Here is a 17,816-nt window from a genome sequence, read left to right on the forward strand (position 1 = left end):
GAATTCAGTTTATTGTCACGTGTATTCCAGTTACAAAAGAACAGGAGTACAGTGAAAAGTATACAATGTCGTCAACATACACACCAACACAAAGTACCTGCGTACAAATCTTAGGTACAAAAAACTGAGAAAATAATGAAAGAAGACACACCATGTTACAGGTATAGTTAATAGGGAGCGGCACGGTGGCATAGCAGTTAGCACTGCTGTCTCACAGCGCCAGGGACCCAGGTTCAATTCCTGCTTCAGGCAACTGTGCTAAATTGCCCGTAGTGTTAGTTGAAGGGGTAAATGTAGGGGAATGGGTCTGGGAGGGTTGCTCTTCGGAGGGTCAGTGTGGATTTGTTGGTCCGAAGGGCCTGTTTCCACCCCATAAGTAATCTAATCTAATATAAGTTAGAAAAATAAGAAAGAAAGCTAAAAGGATAGACATTACAGTCTTTCCATACAGACTTTGACATGATATACATGGGTTCCACCGGTTCCCAACCAGTAGCCATCTTCACCCCAGGCCGCCTCCACTCCGCTCCAGACCACTGGCTGTCCCCACTCCAATCTGGCCCACTGGCTGCCCCCACTCCAATCCAGCCCATGGCTGTCTGTACTCCACACAGGCCCACTGGCTGTCCTCACTCCGCTTCGGGCCACAGACTGTTCCCATTGCTTGGCCAACTCTGGTGAGAAGTGACAGCTGGCAATAAAGGAAGATAAAAAGCTCGTGGCCCTGAGGCCAGTCACTTACATCAGCAGAACATCGCTGCCACCAATGTTATGTCCAGTTGATAAGTGGTAAGAGGCTATGTGGAATGAAGAAGCTGAGGGTTGCAGAAGCTCAAAACGTCATTGTAGCTCTGTTCCTCTGCACTCCACTAAAAAATATTTTAATACTTGGTTTAGTGCACCCTTCTGATATCCAAACAGGATTATTTGGCAGTGCTAGAGGAATGGATTCAAATTCCATTTGAGAGCAATGTGCTTCAGTTGCATTTTTTGAAGAAATTCCCACAAAGTCTGTTTATTGATGTTAAGACCACAAATGTTAAAAACAGTGAGTAGTGTCAACACAGCGGGAAGGGCAGCAATTCCACATTAGGTACTGCCTACTCCATTCCTGCCAATGAAAGGAAGTGGGTATCACCTTTATCATCCCTCTGTTTCTGGTATTTACTGACAGAATTGGAAGATACAAAATGTCTTGCTAATCAGGGAATGTTTGATTGTGCAAGGTCAGATGTGAGATACAGTCTAGTCTGGAAGCTAGTTTTTTTTTGTCAACGTTACAATATTCACTTTATTTCTTCCTTGAAAGCTAATCTGCTGGTGCTTTTTGAACTATAATGTTCAATTGTTAAAGCCATGGGACATGTACAGAGTTTGGAATTCTTTAAAGAATGAGTTGCACATGGTGGCTTAATGACTAGCACTGCTGCCTCACAGAACCAGGGACCTCAGTTTGATTCCAGCCTCAGGCGACTGTATGGAGTTTGCACATGCCCCCTGTGTCTGCGTGGGTTTCCTCTGGGTGCTCCAGTTTTCTCCCACAGTACAAAGATGTGCAGCTTAGGTGGACAGCCCAGACCAAATTGCCCATAGTGTTCAGGAATGTGCTGGCTAGGTGGATTAGCCATGGGAAATGTGGAGTTACAGGGATGGAGTGGCTCTGGACGAAATGCTTTTCAGAGGGTCAGTGCGGACGTGATAGGCCAAATGGCTGCTTCCACACCATTGGGATTCTATGACTACACCATCTATTCTGATATTGCTTGGGCACAGATCACATCATAGAATAAGTTTTAATAATGTGCCTCCATTCCTTGTCCACATACAACAACATCTGATTCTCTTTTCTCCTTAGAGATGTCACACATGCATGCAAAGATCATTTTGTACAATCAGAATTACAAAATAAGAACCCTAATCCTTTGAGGGAATATAAACCTTGACTTAGCATATTTTCTGAATGAAATCACTGGGATACAGTTAGAATGAGACAGAATGTTTGTAAATCACCACTTGGCTCGGCCTGCTGGCTCTCCCTACTCCACCCAATGTCATCATATCCTTTAGATCTTATTTTGCAAAGTGATATCTCCTAGAAATTCATGAGTGTGAAAATCTCTTGTTAGTGAAAAGTGCACATCTGTAATTAGTGAAGAAATACTGTGTGCTGAGCAAGGAAAATCTTCAAATTACATTTTAAATCCTGGTACTTTCTCTAAACATGTCAGGATTTTTTTAAAATTGAGAGAATAAGACTGAACAATATAAGCAGCTATACTAGCCAAGACAGATCACATGGGAAGACATGGCTCAGACAACACCACCAATATGACAAAATGTTTTGCTACCAATGATACAATAAAGGCAGGAAATGAACAGGAGGCCAGAACTGGTTGAGACAAAATTGCAGCGAGCTTATAGTGAGGCTGTATTTTGCAGAGAGAGTAGACTAATACTTGCTGAGATTTACAAACAAAATTACAGAGAGTAAAGCACTGACAACAGAAAGGCAATTGGGGTGAGGGATGGAGGATTTAGCCACAAAGTAAATTCCACTTAAATATTTGACTAAAATTGTCTCCAACAGCAGACTTTTCTTGCCTATCAAACAGAGTTCCTCAAAACCAGTGCAATGATAGGAGAAAACCATAGCTTGCCAGCAATTATGAAGGTTATCAGAAATTGGCGCAGGTCCTTGATCAGCTGGGGAAGTGGGCCAAGAAATGGTAAATGGAGTTTACTATCAATAAGTGTGAGGTCTTGCATCTTAGAAAGTCAAATCAAGGTAGGAGTTTCATGGTTTGATTAGAAGTAATTGGCATGGTTTTGTGCGTGAGAGATCATGCCTCACAAATTTGCTACAGTTCTTTGATGAAGTGACCAGGAAGGTTGACGAAGGCAGGGCAGTAGACATAGTTTATGTGGATTTCAGTAAGGCCTTTGATAAGGTTTCGCATGATTGGCTGTTCTGGAAGATTAGATTGCATGGAATCCGGGGTTGGGGGTAGGCTGGCAAATTAGATACACAATTCGCTTGATGGTAGAAAGTAAAGGGTAATAGTGGAAGGATGCATGCCAGACTGGAGGCCTGTGAGTAGTGGAGTGCCTCGGGTTGGTGCTGGGCCAATTGCTGTTTGTTATCCACATCAATGATTTGGATGAGAATATACAAGGCATAATTAGTAAGCTTGCAGATGGCATTAAAATAGGTGGTAACTTGGACAGTGGGGAAGGTTCTCAGAAATTGCAGCAGGACCTTGATCAGCTGGGGAAGTGGGCTGAGAAGTGGCAAATGGAGATTAAGATGTGAGGTCTTCCATTTTGGAAAGTCAAATCAAAGTAGGTGTTTCATGGTGAATGGTAGGGCCTTGAGTGTGGTGGAACAGATGGACCTTGGAGTTCAGGTGCACGGTTCTATGAAAATGGAGTCACAGATAGAGAGGGCAGCGAAGTAGGCTTTTGGTACACTGGCCTTCATCAGTCAGGGCACTGAATATAGAAGTTGGGAAGTTGTGTTGCAGTTGTACAGGACATTGATGAGGCTGCACTTGGAGTATTGTGTTCAGTTTTGGCCACCTTACTATAGGAAGGATGTTCTTAAACTGGGAAGAGTGCAGAAGAAATTTACTAGGATGATGCCAGGAAGCAACAGTCTGAGTTATAGGAAGAGGTTGGACTAGCTAGGACTTTTTTCTTTAGAGACTATGGGGGGATTTTATAGAAGTATATAAGATCATGACAGGCATGGATAGGACAAATGCACTCAGACATTTTTCCCAGGGTTGGGGAACCAAGAACTAGAGGGCATCAGTTTAAGGTTAGAGGGGAAAGTATAAAAGGGAACCTGAGGGGCAGCATTTTTACACAGAGGGTGGTACGCATATAGAACACAGAACGTTATAGCACAGAAACAGCTGTTCAGCCCTCAATGTTGTACAGACCTGTGAAATTAATCTGATGCCTATATAACCTCCATTCCATTATTATACATAAAAATGTCCAATGCCCATTTAAATGCCCTTACTGTCAGCAAGTCTTCTACTATTGCAGACAGGCTATTCCATGGCCCTACTTCTCTGAGTAAAGAAACTACTCCTGATATCCATCCTAAATCGATCATCCCTCAATTTAAAGCTATGTCCCCTTGTGTTAGCCTTCACCATCCTAGGAAAAAGGCTCTCACTGTCCACCCTATCTAACCCTCTGATGATATTATACGTCTCGATTAAGTCACTTCTCAACCTTCTTCTCTCCAACAAAAACAGCCTCAGTTCCCTCAGCCTTTCCTTGTAAGACTTTCCCTCCATATCAGGCAATATCCTAGTAAATCTCCTCTGAACCCTTTCCAAAGCTGCTACATACTTCCTATAATGTGGTGACCAGATCTGTATGCAATACTCCAGGTGCGGCCTTATCAGTGTCTTGTACAGCTGAAACATGACTTCGTGGCTCCGAAACTCAACCCCCTACCAATAAAAGGCAACACACCACATGCCTTCTGAACACTGAACCTATGAACCTGGCTGGCAACTTGCAGCAATTCATGCACCTGGACACCAAGATCTCTCTGTTCATCTACACTGCCAAGAATTTTACCATTAGCCCAGTACTCAGCATTCCTGTTACTTCTTCTGAAGTGAATTACCTCACACTTTTCCGCATTAAACTCCATTTCCCACTTCTCAGCCCAGCACTGCATCTTATCTACATCTCGCTGTGACCTGCAACATCCTTCGGCACTATCCACAACCCTGCCTACCTTAGTGTCATCTGCAAATTTACAAACCCATCCTTCTACGCCCACCTCCAGATCATCTATAAAAATGACAAACAGCAGTGGGCCCAAAACAGATCCTTGCGGCACACTAGTAACTAAGCTCCAGGATGAACATTTCCCATCAACCACTACCCTCTGTCTTCTTCGTGCTAGCCAATTTCTGATCCAAACCATTAAATCACCTAAACTCCATACTTTGTGCAATAGCCTACCATGTGGATCCTTATCAAACGCCTTACTGAAGTCCATATACACCATATCAACCGCTTTACTTTTATCCACCTGTTTTGGCACCTTCTCAAAGAACTCAAAAAGGTTAGTTAGGCGCGACCTACCTTCACAAAACCGTGTTGACTATCCCTAATCAAATTATTCCTTTCCAGATTATTATAAATCCTATCTCTTATAACCTTTTCCAACACTAAGGCTCACTGGCCTATAATTCGCAGAATTGTCCTTACTCCCTTTCTTAAACAAGGGAATAGCATTTGCTATCCTTCAGTCTTCTAGCACCACTCCTGTCGAGAATGATGACATAAAGATCAAAGCCGAAGGCTCTGCAACCCCCTCCCTGGTTTTCCAGAGAATCAGGAAAAATCACATCTGGCACAGGGATCTTATCTATTTTCAAATCTTCAAAATTGCTAAAACCTCCTCTTTGTCAACTGCAATCCCATTTAATCTTGTAGCCTGTATCTCCAGATTCTCATTAACATTGCCCTTTTCTAATGTGAATACTGATGAAAAGTATTCATTAAATGCTTCCCCTACATCCTCAGATTCTAAACCCGTCACACTACTGTCTTTGATTGGCCTTAATCTTAATATAGTCATTCTTTTACTCCTGATATACCTATAAAAGGCCTTAGGATTTTCCTTGATCCTATCCGCCAACAACTTGTCATGTTCCCCCCCCGGCTCTTCTTAGCCATCTCTTTAGATCTTTTCTGGCTAACTTATAACTCCCAAGCCCCCTAACTGAGCCTTTGCGCCTCATCCTCACATAAGCTTTCTTATTTCACTTGACAAGAGCTTTAACTTCTTTAGTAAACCATGGCTCCCTCTCTCGACAACTAACTCCCTGCCTGATAGGTTATACTTATCAAGGACTGTTCATTGAATAAGCTCCACATTTCAACTGTACCCATCCGCTGCAGTTTCCTTTCCCATCCTATTCATCCTAATTGCACTGTAATTGTCTTTACCCCAGATCACCCGTGTATACCTATGCCTTTCCATCACTGAAGTAAATATAGCACGGTGGCACAGTGGTTAGCACTGCTGCCTCACAGTGCCTGAGACCCGGGTTCAATTCCCGACTCAGACGACTGACTGTGTGGAGTTTGCACGTTCTCCCTGTGTCTGCGTGAGTTTCCTCCCACAGTCCAAAGATGTGCGGGTCAGGTGAATTGGCCATGCTAAAATTGTCCATAGTGTTAGGTTAGGGGTATGGGTGGGTTGCGCTTCGGCGGGTCGGTGTGAACTTGTTGGGCCGAAGGGCCTGTTTCCACACTGTAAGTAATCTAATCTAATAACCAAATTGTGGTCACTATTTCCAAAGTGCTCACCTATCTCCAAATCTAATATCTGGCCGAGTTCATTACCCACACCAAATCCAATATGGTATTGCCCCTTGTTGGCCTGTCTACATACTGTGTCGGAAAACCTGCATACATTGAACAAAAACTGACCCATCTAAACTAGTTGAACTATAGTATTCCCAATCAATATTGGGGAAGTTAAGGGCCCCCACAACAGATACCCTGTTTCTCTCACTCCTATTGAGAATCATCTTTGCCTTTGTATGGGTGGCACGGTGGCACAGTGGTTAGCACTGCTGCCTCACAGCGCCTGTAGACCCGGGTTCAATTCCCGACTCAGGCGACTGACTGTGTGGAGTTTGCACGTTCTCCCCGTGTCTGCGTGGGTTTCCTCCGGGTGCTCCGGTTTCCTCCCACAGTCCAAAGATGTGCGGGTCAGGTGAATTGGCCAAGCTAAATTGCCCGTAGTGTTAGGTAAGGGATAAATGTAGGGGTATGGGTGGGTTGCGCTTCGGCGGGTCGGTGTGGACTTGTTGGGCCGAAGGGCCTGTTTCCACACTGTAAGTCTAATCTAATCTAATCTAATCCTTTCCTCTATATCCCTATAGAAAACTCCCAACAGGGTGACCTCTCCTTTCCTGTTTATAACCTCTGCCCAAACTACCTCAGTGGATGAGTCCTCAAACATTATCTCAGCCGCTGTAAATAACCCTTGAATAACAATGCCACCCCCCTCCATTCTTTTATCATCTTCTCTGTTCTTACAGAAACAGCTAAGTCTCGGAATCTGCAACAACTGTTTCTGTCCCTCCTCAAGCCATGTCTCTGAAATGGCCACAACATCAAAATCCCAGGGTACCAATCCATACTGTAAGTTCACCCACCCTATTCCAGATGCTCCTGGTATTGAAGTACACACATTTCAAACCAACATCCTGATTGCTGGTGCCCTCTTGCGACCTTATAAACCTATCCCTGACCTCAGTACCCTCAACCTTCTGTACACTGGAACTACAATTCAGGTTCCCAACCCCCTGCTACATTAGTTTAACCCCCCTCACACCCCACCGAAGAGCATTAGCAAATATCCCCCCAGGGATATTGGTACTCCTCTGGTTCAGGTGAACACTATCCTCTTTGTAGAGGTCTCACTTTCCCCAGAAAGAGCTCCAATTATCCAGGAATCCAAAACCGTCCTCCTGCATCACCTTGCAGCCATATGTTCAACTCCTCTCTCTCCCTGTTCCTCGCTTCACTAGCACATGGCACGGCCAACAAACCGGAGATAACAGCTCTGTTTGTTCTAGTTCTAAGCTTCCATCCTAACTGACTGAATTTCTGCCTTAGATCCCCACCTTTCTTCCTACCTATATTGTTGGTGCCTATGTAGACCACGACTTGGGGCTGCTCTCCCTGCCCCTCAAGGATCCCAAAAACACATTACGAATCCTGGCACCTGGGAGGCAAAACACCAATCATGTATTTCTCTCCTTCCCACAAAACCTTCTATCTGACCCCCTAACTATGGAGTCCCCAGTGACTAAAGCTCTGCTCCTCTTTCCCCTTCCCCTCTGAGCAACAGGGACAGACTTTGCATCAGAGACCTGTGCCCCATTGCTTACCCTGGTAAGTCATTCCCCCAACAGTGTCCCAAACAGTTGTTGAGGGGAACCACCATAGGAGATCCCTGCACAGCCTGCCAGTTCCTTTTCCTACCTCTGACAGTAACCCACCTACCTTCTTCACATGGCTGTGGAGTAACTACCTCCCTGTAACTTCTCTCAATAACCCCCACCGTCTCCTGAATGATCCAAAGTTCATCCACAAAATATGGAATGAGGTGCCAGGGGAAGTGATTGAGGCAGGTACATTAACAACATTTAAAAGGCATTTAGTCAAATATTGAAGAGGAAAGGTTTAGAAGGCTAGGGGCCAACTGCAGGAAAATGGAGTTAGAGTGGATGAACATTTTGTTTGGCATGGACCAGTTTGGGCTGAAGGACCTGTCTCCATGCAGTAGGACTCTATGACTCTATGACAAAGCAAATGTCCTGAAAGTCTACATTCCAGCACCTTTTACAACTCCAAGAAGTTTTTTGATACCTTTCAAATATAAGGCAAACAAGGTTTTAATGAGACATGAGGAATTGATATTATCATTATATAACAAACTATATATTTTAATTGTATTTTTCTGCAGTGATCTCCTAAAAAACAATGTCAGTTATAGTAGTTATGAGAAGTAGTTTTACTGAAGGTCACGCATTCTGAAAATTATTTGTATTTTTAGATTTTTGCTGGTTTAGGTCTGCATTTATGCAACACTTACTATGGCAAGGTCTCTATACTGAACTAATATATTGAATGTTAATAATGTTATTTTTCAAAACGTTACTAAAAATGACACCAAATTACTAAGTCCATCAAAGTTTTCTTTGAGTCACCGTCCAACAATAAATAAAAGTATTGCAGGCTGAAAATGCCAGGGAATAAGAGAAATAATTTGTGATGGGATGCAATTGGTCTGAAACTGCTTCTGTCCAAACCACTGCAACCAAAAAGATAAAGACAAACATCACATTGAAGGAACTATGTGAAACAGTATATTTGCCAATTCTGTGAAAGTTTTATTTTTGAAACTTGGGTACCATAATGATCACTTCCTGAAGAAGGGCTTATGCCCGAAACATCAATTCTCCTGTTCCCTGGAGAAAGAGCGCCTCATCTTCCACCTAGGAACCCTCCAACGACATGGGATGAACTCAGATTTCTCCAGTTTCCTCATTTCCCCTCTCCCCACCTTGTCTCAGTCCCAACCCTTGAACTCAGCACTACCTTCCTAACCTGCAATCTTCTTCCTGACCTCTCCGCCCCCACCCCCACTCCGGTCTATCACCCTCACCTTTACCTCCTTCCACCTATCACATTTCCAACGCCCCTCCCTACCTTTTACCTTACCCTGCTTGGCACACCTTCCTCATTCCTGAAGAAGTGCTCATGTCCGAAACATCGATTCTCCCGCTCCTTGGATGCTGCCTGACCTGCTGCGCTTTTCCAGCAACACATTTTCAGCTCTGATCTCCAGCATCTGCAGTCCTCACTTTCTCCTAGAGTATTTCTAAAATAACTTGTTTCTATCTTGCTAAGTCACAGGATACCTTGATACTAGGCAACAGCCGATTTTGTTTCTTCTACCCTTATTTCTAATACACTAAACTATTCACCTCAAGTCTTTTTAAGTTTTCGTAAACAAATATTGAGACACTGTTGAAACACTCACAGAGCTCGAAAATGAAAATAAAACAATGGGAAATCTTGTCCCATTTTCAGTTAAAGCATTTTACTGAGTGAGATTCATGGTGGCCAGTTTGCTATGACTTAGAGCAATGTATCTCATGCAGTCTTTCACTCTTTCCATCATTATGTATGCAACCAGTCTTTCTGGTGCCCTTCTTATGGAATTGTGAAGAAAGTGAGGTGGAAATGCACACCACTGCTGGGATCATGCAACATTCACATCAGTGGTACTAAATTTGAAGTACAACTGCATACCACTTCTGATTCTACATGCTAGAAAATGCCTCTCTCACTGTGGTGCTTGACCATTATTGCTAAGGACATGACCAGAATGAGGTACTCAATGCACTTCACTACACTGACAGGGATCTGGAGGTCCTGCTTGACAGAGGGGCAAAGAGTATATAGCCATATTCCTGCTGACTGCCCACAGGAGACTATGCCACCAGACACTACCCCCCCCTCCCTCACACCCGGACATCGATAGCAACCCAGATCCTGAGTTAAAAAAGAATGGCCAGCATTCTTCTACCTCACATTCCCAGGGTCACCCCACAGTTGAACTCTAACACTGGATACATACCTCATCACTGCTCACAGACTACTACTCTCCAAACTGAGTACATGACATCCACTCAACAGCTCACATTCACTTTGTGCTCCAATACTGCTCTTTCTACCCACTACATTGGTACACCTCATCACCTCTCATAAATTACCATTGACAGCTCTTCCATAATACTAAATGCCTCCCTTTGCCTCATTCAGAGAAGAATTGATTCAAACTTCCTCCTTGTCCAAATTGATGTGTCCACAGCACACCGACTGAGATAACTAATCCAAGGACTAATTGCGCCTGACCTTCAGAACTGACGAAGGTCCAACCTGAGCCTGCAAGGACTTGGATCCCTGTACTCTGGAGAGACCAAATGCCTGACTGTCTATGGCCAACTATTTGAACTGGAATTGAATTTGTCCTATGACTGACTGTGGCAGCACCTCCTGACTGGGCATTGTCCCTCTGAATCCACTAAGTGTTGCGAGTGGCGACTACCTTATTTCCATATATTTGAAAGTCATGAACAGTCCAATTTGTATTGGCCATTTGCAACGTTCTTCTCTTTCAGAAACTAAATGCTGAAAACCTGTGACATGTAAGTCAGAGCAGATACTTGGCTACTGCAACTCTTGGACTGACTTGCCATTTTTCCAACCTTCCTCAACACTGCAGGGGGCACATCAAGGAGGGGCAATTTCACCCTATATCTCCCCTCTCTACTTACACTCTGTAACAAAATACAAATCAAACTTGAAGTTATACATAGTTGACTCTACTTTAGAACACAAGTTTCCAAATAACCCAAATATATCATGAACCTTCATCACATTATGCAGTTATTATTGATAACAAAATTAATGAATTCTACAACTCCAATGTTGGTGGGTTGGCAGAAGGGGATGGGCGACCTTCATAAGGCAGGGTAACCTAGAATGTTCAGGACCATGGAGAAATTTAACAGCAGAACTTTGCTGACATTTTTTTCATCTATTTTTCTACCTAGCAGCTAGCTTAATTGGTGGTCTGACTGGCAGCCAGTTGGGAAAACCAGAGGGAAAGTGGCTTGTGGACAGTCTACAGCAATGTGGACCAGCAGAATGAGACATAGGTGCTTGTTGGCTGTGGAGGAAAGATGGCAGCAGTCAGAGAGGACAGAGCTATTGATCAGAACTGAAGCAGTAGATTGCCAAACATAGCATGAGTGGAAGGTAGGGTTGCAAGCAGCAGAGGGGAGGGACAAAGATTTCTCCAAAAGCTAATGGTTCATAGAGATCATTTTGGTATAACACATTTTGTCAACATGAATTGGCTATAATGTGATTGACGAGTTGTAAGCTCTGTTTTGAAAACACAAACTTTCTACTGAACAGGTAAAGCAATTTTCTATAGCAACCTTCTGCAGAGCGATTTTCTATGACAGTTTTTCACAGTGCAATTGTCTATACTGCAATGTTGCATTATAGCAGAATGACTTGCACTCCTCCTCTGTTGGCCCACGATAAGTGCTGTAAAAGGCACTTACTTCAAGAAACCCTCATCATCTGCCTTTGTTTTGTTTCAAAATTTTCTAATCACTGGAAAATCTGGTTGGTAAATGATGCAAAAAAGTTAATGAATTGTCCCACCTTTCCAAAAGGGTTCACTCACATACCTGGGATAGTTCATATACTTCAGATCAACCTATGAATCTGTTCCTCTAGAAGGAGGAATGAATAGAGCTGGCCAGCTGTGTTGTCTGGTGGAGTGCTGTGCTGGAGTATAAAATGGAAAACAAAGGGAGGAATTTTCCTGGCCTATGAGATCCCTCTTGCAGCATTGAATCCAGTTGTGAGGCACTTTGTGCCAGCTGTTGAGTGCTCCTGCCACTTCTAGCCTTATCTGCTTAGCTTGTGTAGCTGGAAGCTTCCTCTGTCCATAGGAAATAACACTTCTCTTCAAGCCCTCACCAGCTGCAGCATGACCTCCAGGAGAGAGTCAAAAGAACAAGGAATCAACATAACCAATGTCATTTCTACTGTTTTACTTTCTGAATCATCCAGCACGGTGAAAAAAACTCCAATCCCTGTTGGAGTCTCTTTAAACAGAAATTCGTCTATTGACAGGTGCAGGGCACCCATATAGGAATATCAGAATAGGCAATTCAGCCCTCTGAGCCCACTTTGCCATTTAACAAGAGTGTGGCTGATCCGATCCTGATCTCAACTCCAATTTCCTGTCTGTTCCCCATGGCCCTTTACCCTGCTTTACATCAGATAATTATCTTTTTCTTGAATTTGTTGATTGATTCTGCCTCTACTACACTCTGGGGCAGTGAGTTCCACAGATTCTGAGAGAAGTTATTTCTCCTCATCTCAGTTTTGATCCTACCTCCTCCCACTCTATATCTATGACCGCTTGTACGAGGGTGTCCCACAACATCCACCTTATCAATCCCCTTTAACAAATTCGACACCTTCATCAGAACCACCTCCTCATTCTTCTAGATTCCAGGGAGTACAAGCCCAAGGTATTTAGCCACTCCTCATACGGCAACTGTTTCATCCCCGAAATCAACCTGGTGAACCTCCTCTGAACTGCTTTCAGGGCCACCACATCCTTCCTCAAGTAAGGAAATCAAAACTGGATTTTGGTGTGGTTTCACCAAAACTTTATATAACTGTAAGAATACTTCTTTAATTTTATAATCCAGTCCTTTCGCAACAAATGCCATGAGTCCACCTGCCTTTTTTATTAAATGCTGCACCTGTATACCCACTTTCTGTGATTTCCCACATAAATAACAATTTGCTTTTTTTGTTTTCTGGAAAAATGGACAAGCTTACATTTATTCACATTAAACAGGGCAGCACGGTGGCATAATGGTTAGCACTGCTGTCTCACAGCACCAGGGACCCGCGTTTGATTCCAATTGTCAATTGGAATTTTTTTTTTAGATTACTTACAGTGTGGAAACAGGCCCTTCGGCCCAACAAGTCCACACCGACCCGCCGAAGCGCAACCCACACATACCCCTACATTTACCTCTTACCTAACACTACGGGCAATTTAGCATGGCCAATTCACCTGACCCGCACATCTTTGGACTGTGGGAGGAAACCGGAGCACCCGGAGGAAACCCACGCAGACACGGGGAGAACGTGCAAACTCCACACAGTCAATCGCCTGAGGCGGGAATTGAACCCAGGTCTCTGGCGCTGTGAGGCAGCAGTGCTAACCACTGTGCCACCGTGCCGCCCATAAATTCTTCGACTGCAAACAGATGTAAAATTCTGTTCACTGTATCAAGGAAAAATAATGCCTGATTATTATCAACCACAGGTATGATTTTCTAGTTTTTACAGGAAAATTGTGTTCAAATCCTTGTTATAAACTATCTTGATGGCAGTCTGCTTCTGTTCCTTAAGAAAACGTGGTATTGGCATTTGATCAGAGTAGTTTATTGGTTCACACTGGGTACTTGAAATTAATCACTGAATTTAATATGCACAGACAAGCTATAACTAGTTTATTTTTCATTCAAGGTATGAAACCAGAACATAACTGATGTAAACCTTTCCTCCTTGGACAAACACCTTTGAGTTCAACAATTTTCAATATACAGTAGCGCCTCGACTTACGAACTTAATCCGTTCCAGGACCCAGTTCACAAACCGAAAAGTTCGCGAACTGAATCAACTTTTCCCATTGTTCGGATAGCGTAAGAATGCTTGGACGGCTGTACACAGCGTACGCGCCAAAGACGAACTGAATGAGATCAGGTGGGGCCCAAAAGCTTTTGCATTCAACAAGCACGTAGCAAAGCAGAACAATGAAACCACGTGGTCGCACACGGGCTTTTCGCGTTTGTCCCTTCATTCGTATCTTGAATTTCATGCGTATGTTGAAGCAAAGTTTTACGTACAATCCTGTTCGTAAACCGGTATGTTCGTGAATGGGGTTGTTCATATGTCGAGGCGCTACTGTAAATGCTTACTTTCGAGTATTTCACTTGATTCATTTTTCAGATAGGTGGTTATTTTTTTCTTGTTCAAAAGATGCGCCATCAACAGTTTGCACTAAAGGTAAATTATGGTAAATGAAGCACTGCTGGCTTGCTAACATCATTTACTTATAGGAATTACATTCATCCAAGAGTTTGGAGCTTTACCTACTGCACAAGAGCTGATGATTGTTATTACAAATACATCACGTAGCAAGGCAATTAGTTGCAGCTGATTTCTACAAGAATTTGAGTTCCAGGATTATTCTTTTACAGATTAGACATATATTGTTAGAAGAGAAAGTTACAAAAGTGATCTGGATACTTCACTGGCTGATAATCCTCCTGGCATTTTTGTTTCTAGTGTGCATAAACTTGTAACAGGGCAAAAGCAAACTACCCTTATCATGGTAGCTCATTTAATGATATACTTAAAGGTTTCACTTACACACATCTGGAGCATCGATATTAATGGAACAGGAATCAAGATGCAAATTTTTATGACAATTTGGACATTAATTTCTTTTTAAGTTCATATATTTGACCTAACTTGTCTCATGATCAACATTTATACCTTCCACTTTATACAGGAATTCCATTGTTATCATAGAAAACATTAAAAAAGGCTGGAAATATGCAGTCAACATCTAAAAGTGCTGAGCAGGTTAATACTTTGAATGTAACCCTTCACCAGCAGCCTGACTGGACCCAGCCCTAAATCTTTTTCAGATGGTATCGATGTTGTACATTTCTAACCTTCCCATGGGGATTTTCCTTGGAAACTCTATCTGTGCATTCAAGGGATTTCTGTCAATCCACTGCCAAAGTCAAAATAATTGATGAATGGATTCTTTCTCGTGTGGTTTGGTGCCACACATTGAATTTAGGTTGTTTATAGACTGATTGAAGAGAAGGCAAAGTCAAGGACTGTGTCAGATGTAGGATTCAAAGTTATACTGTTTATTATAAAGTAATATTAAATACTGCTGTAATTGGTAGTGATAGATATACCATGTTCTGAATAGTAGTTACATTATTAAGGATTAAACTATCTTCTTCATATGTTCATCACCATGTGTTCCTGTGAATCTTTGACTAGATTAACATAGTCCGATCTGTGTGGACTTCTTCCAGAATGCTCCACTAGGTGTGTTCAAACTTCATCTAATCTGTCCCATTTATACTCAGTGAGATGCAGTTTTGTGATGTCATCGCAAGATTTCTCCAGGTTCCTAAAGCCCAAAGAAAACACTGATCAATCTGAGGAAATTTCCAATATTCTCTTATTTCATATTTCTTCGGATCGGCTTCCAATGATTTTACTTTTGAAGTTATTGACTGCAAGCAAATGTTTTCTAGAGAGAAATCATGCTTACTTTATCTAATCAAAGATAGAACATGGAAGTCAATTTAAACTATCATGCTCTTGTAATCGCATTTCTCTGTTCTTTACATATAGGACTGCTATTTGTTTTCCATTTCTAATATTTATCAAATTCAATTTTGGAAGCTATTGCTCATTCTGCTTCCCCCATGTTGTCAGACGGTGTATTCTGGCAGACAGTATCAGGATACACTGCATAATTTATTTTTCTCATTTCCGCTTTAGTCCTACTGTCAGTTTCTGTAATCAGTTTGCTTTGATTACTGACCCCCTCCTGATAGTGGAAACTGTTTCTTTTTCAATTCACTTTAAAATGCACAGAAAATGGGTTGACGCAAACATTGGATGAGTGAAATATTGACCTTTTCAATTGAGTAATAATTGATTTCAGTCTGTGTATTATTATTTTCATGGTTTTATGAACTGCGGACTGAAATGAGAAAGAGTTGTTAAAAAAGAAGTGCTTGAAAAGATGGCTATAAATTTGAAAAGCAAGAGAAGTGACTCCTGTGCCAGCCATCATGTACATGACTGGTTAGACAGGATTTCCATTGCAGCCAGAGGCTGAGGTGTGGGACGCAGTCAGATCAGCCTAATCCCCAAAAAAAACTTGAGTACAGCTGGGGTGCATAGGTGGACTGTTTAAAACACCTGCTGTGAAACTTAGTCCTACAACAAAGAGGCCTTCATATCTCACACACATACTCACTCCATATGCTGCTCCTAATGACGTCTGGTCTCATAATCAAAGCTTATTATGTATCTTTGGCAGAGAGCCCAGAAATCCATTATGCTGTTGAAATACCTGAGGTCCTGCTTGACTGAAAGTGCTGGCTGTCTGATTTCTCTAATCAATTTCACAATCGTTTAGGTGTACATTTTGAGCTATTCATTCATTCAAGGTTGTGGACGGTTCACACCTATAATGCCTTGCAGGAAAAGGAGATTTACTTCGGAGAACATAGTAGAAAGTAATGGTGAATGACTATTTTGTTAAAGTTTTTTTTTAGTAATCACCCTGCTACCACTAGGCTTCACTGCTACTAAAAGGTGCACAGTGAATGAAGGGGAATAAAAATGCCATAGTCTGACATGGGAATTTGAGGGGCCATGGAGGTTTGTGGCCTGGCGTGGAAAGCATAGAAGGTCAAAGGGGCTTGAGTTAGAGCATTGTTTAGCTTGGAATGGGGGTGTGTTTGAGGAAGACCTTTCGAACTTATTTTTCAAAAGGTTCGCTCACGTGGACTATTGGTCACAACATCTTTGAGGTGAAGTGATGTTTTCTAATACATTCATCTTTTCCCAATGTTCATCATTACCTGAAAATACTTGTGTTATTTGATGTTTTTCTATGATAAAAATGTTAAATACACATAAGTTGCTATTGCTATCATTTGCAATTTTTTTTGTGATTTCTCGATTGTTAGTGTAGCTATAAGCACACTTAGGATCATTCAGCAAATGCTAATGAAACCACATTTAACAATGCATGTATTTTTTGGTGTTTTGAAAGTAAGAGCTTTACTCTGCCTATTAGATATAACTGAAGGAACATTTTGTTTCAGCAAACATGATGTTGCTCAATTGTATGATAGGCAGAACATCATTTTGTACTGACAATAGCATCTGGTTATTGGGGAAAAAAAAACACTCATGTAGCCACAACATAGCAGCAACATAAGATGGCTTGCTTATTCCTAGTATTTAGGGTTTTGTGATACTTTACCTTAAAAGGTGATTTAAAGTCAACTGAGTATTTTTTATGTTTGAAAGTGGCAGCATTTGATTATTTTGTGCATTAGTATATGAGCACTGAAGGTAATCTTATGTTAGACAATATTGGGGAACCCTCTATTGAATTTAAACAACTAACCTGTCAAGCAAAGGGAACATGTTAGCCTGCTCCACTTCAAATGTGAATTTAAGAATGGGATAGAGCACATAAAAGATATAACTGCAGATTGAAAGATAGCAACTTCATAATCTACATATCAGAAATACAAATGTGGTGGGAACTTAGAGATTATTCCTTCAGAGAAGCATTTCTTGAGGATACCAATGTAAATGTTAAAGTTTCTGCCTGCATACAATTGAGCAATGCTGTGTATGAATGTCAGTGACACTGGTACACCTGGGTATACATTAAAACCATACCTAAACAAAATACCTACTGTTAGATGTTACTTCACAATCGGTCAGCACTTGCTGAACAATTCTGAGTATGCTAATAGCTAGATTATCATAACATGTAAGGTAATCAGTCAAGTACATAACACGGC

This window comes from Hemiscyllium ocellatum, chromosome 1, assembly GCF_020745735.1.
Source record: "Hemiscyllium ocellatum isolate sHemOce1 chromosome 1, sHemOce1.pat.X.cur, whole genome shotgun sequence".
NCBI classification, from domain to species: domain Eukaryota; kingdom Metazoa; phylum Chordata; class Chondrichthyes; order Orectolobiformes; family Hemiscylliidae; genus Hemiscyllium; species Hemiscyllium ocellatum.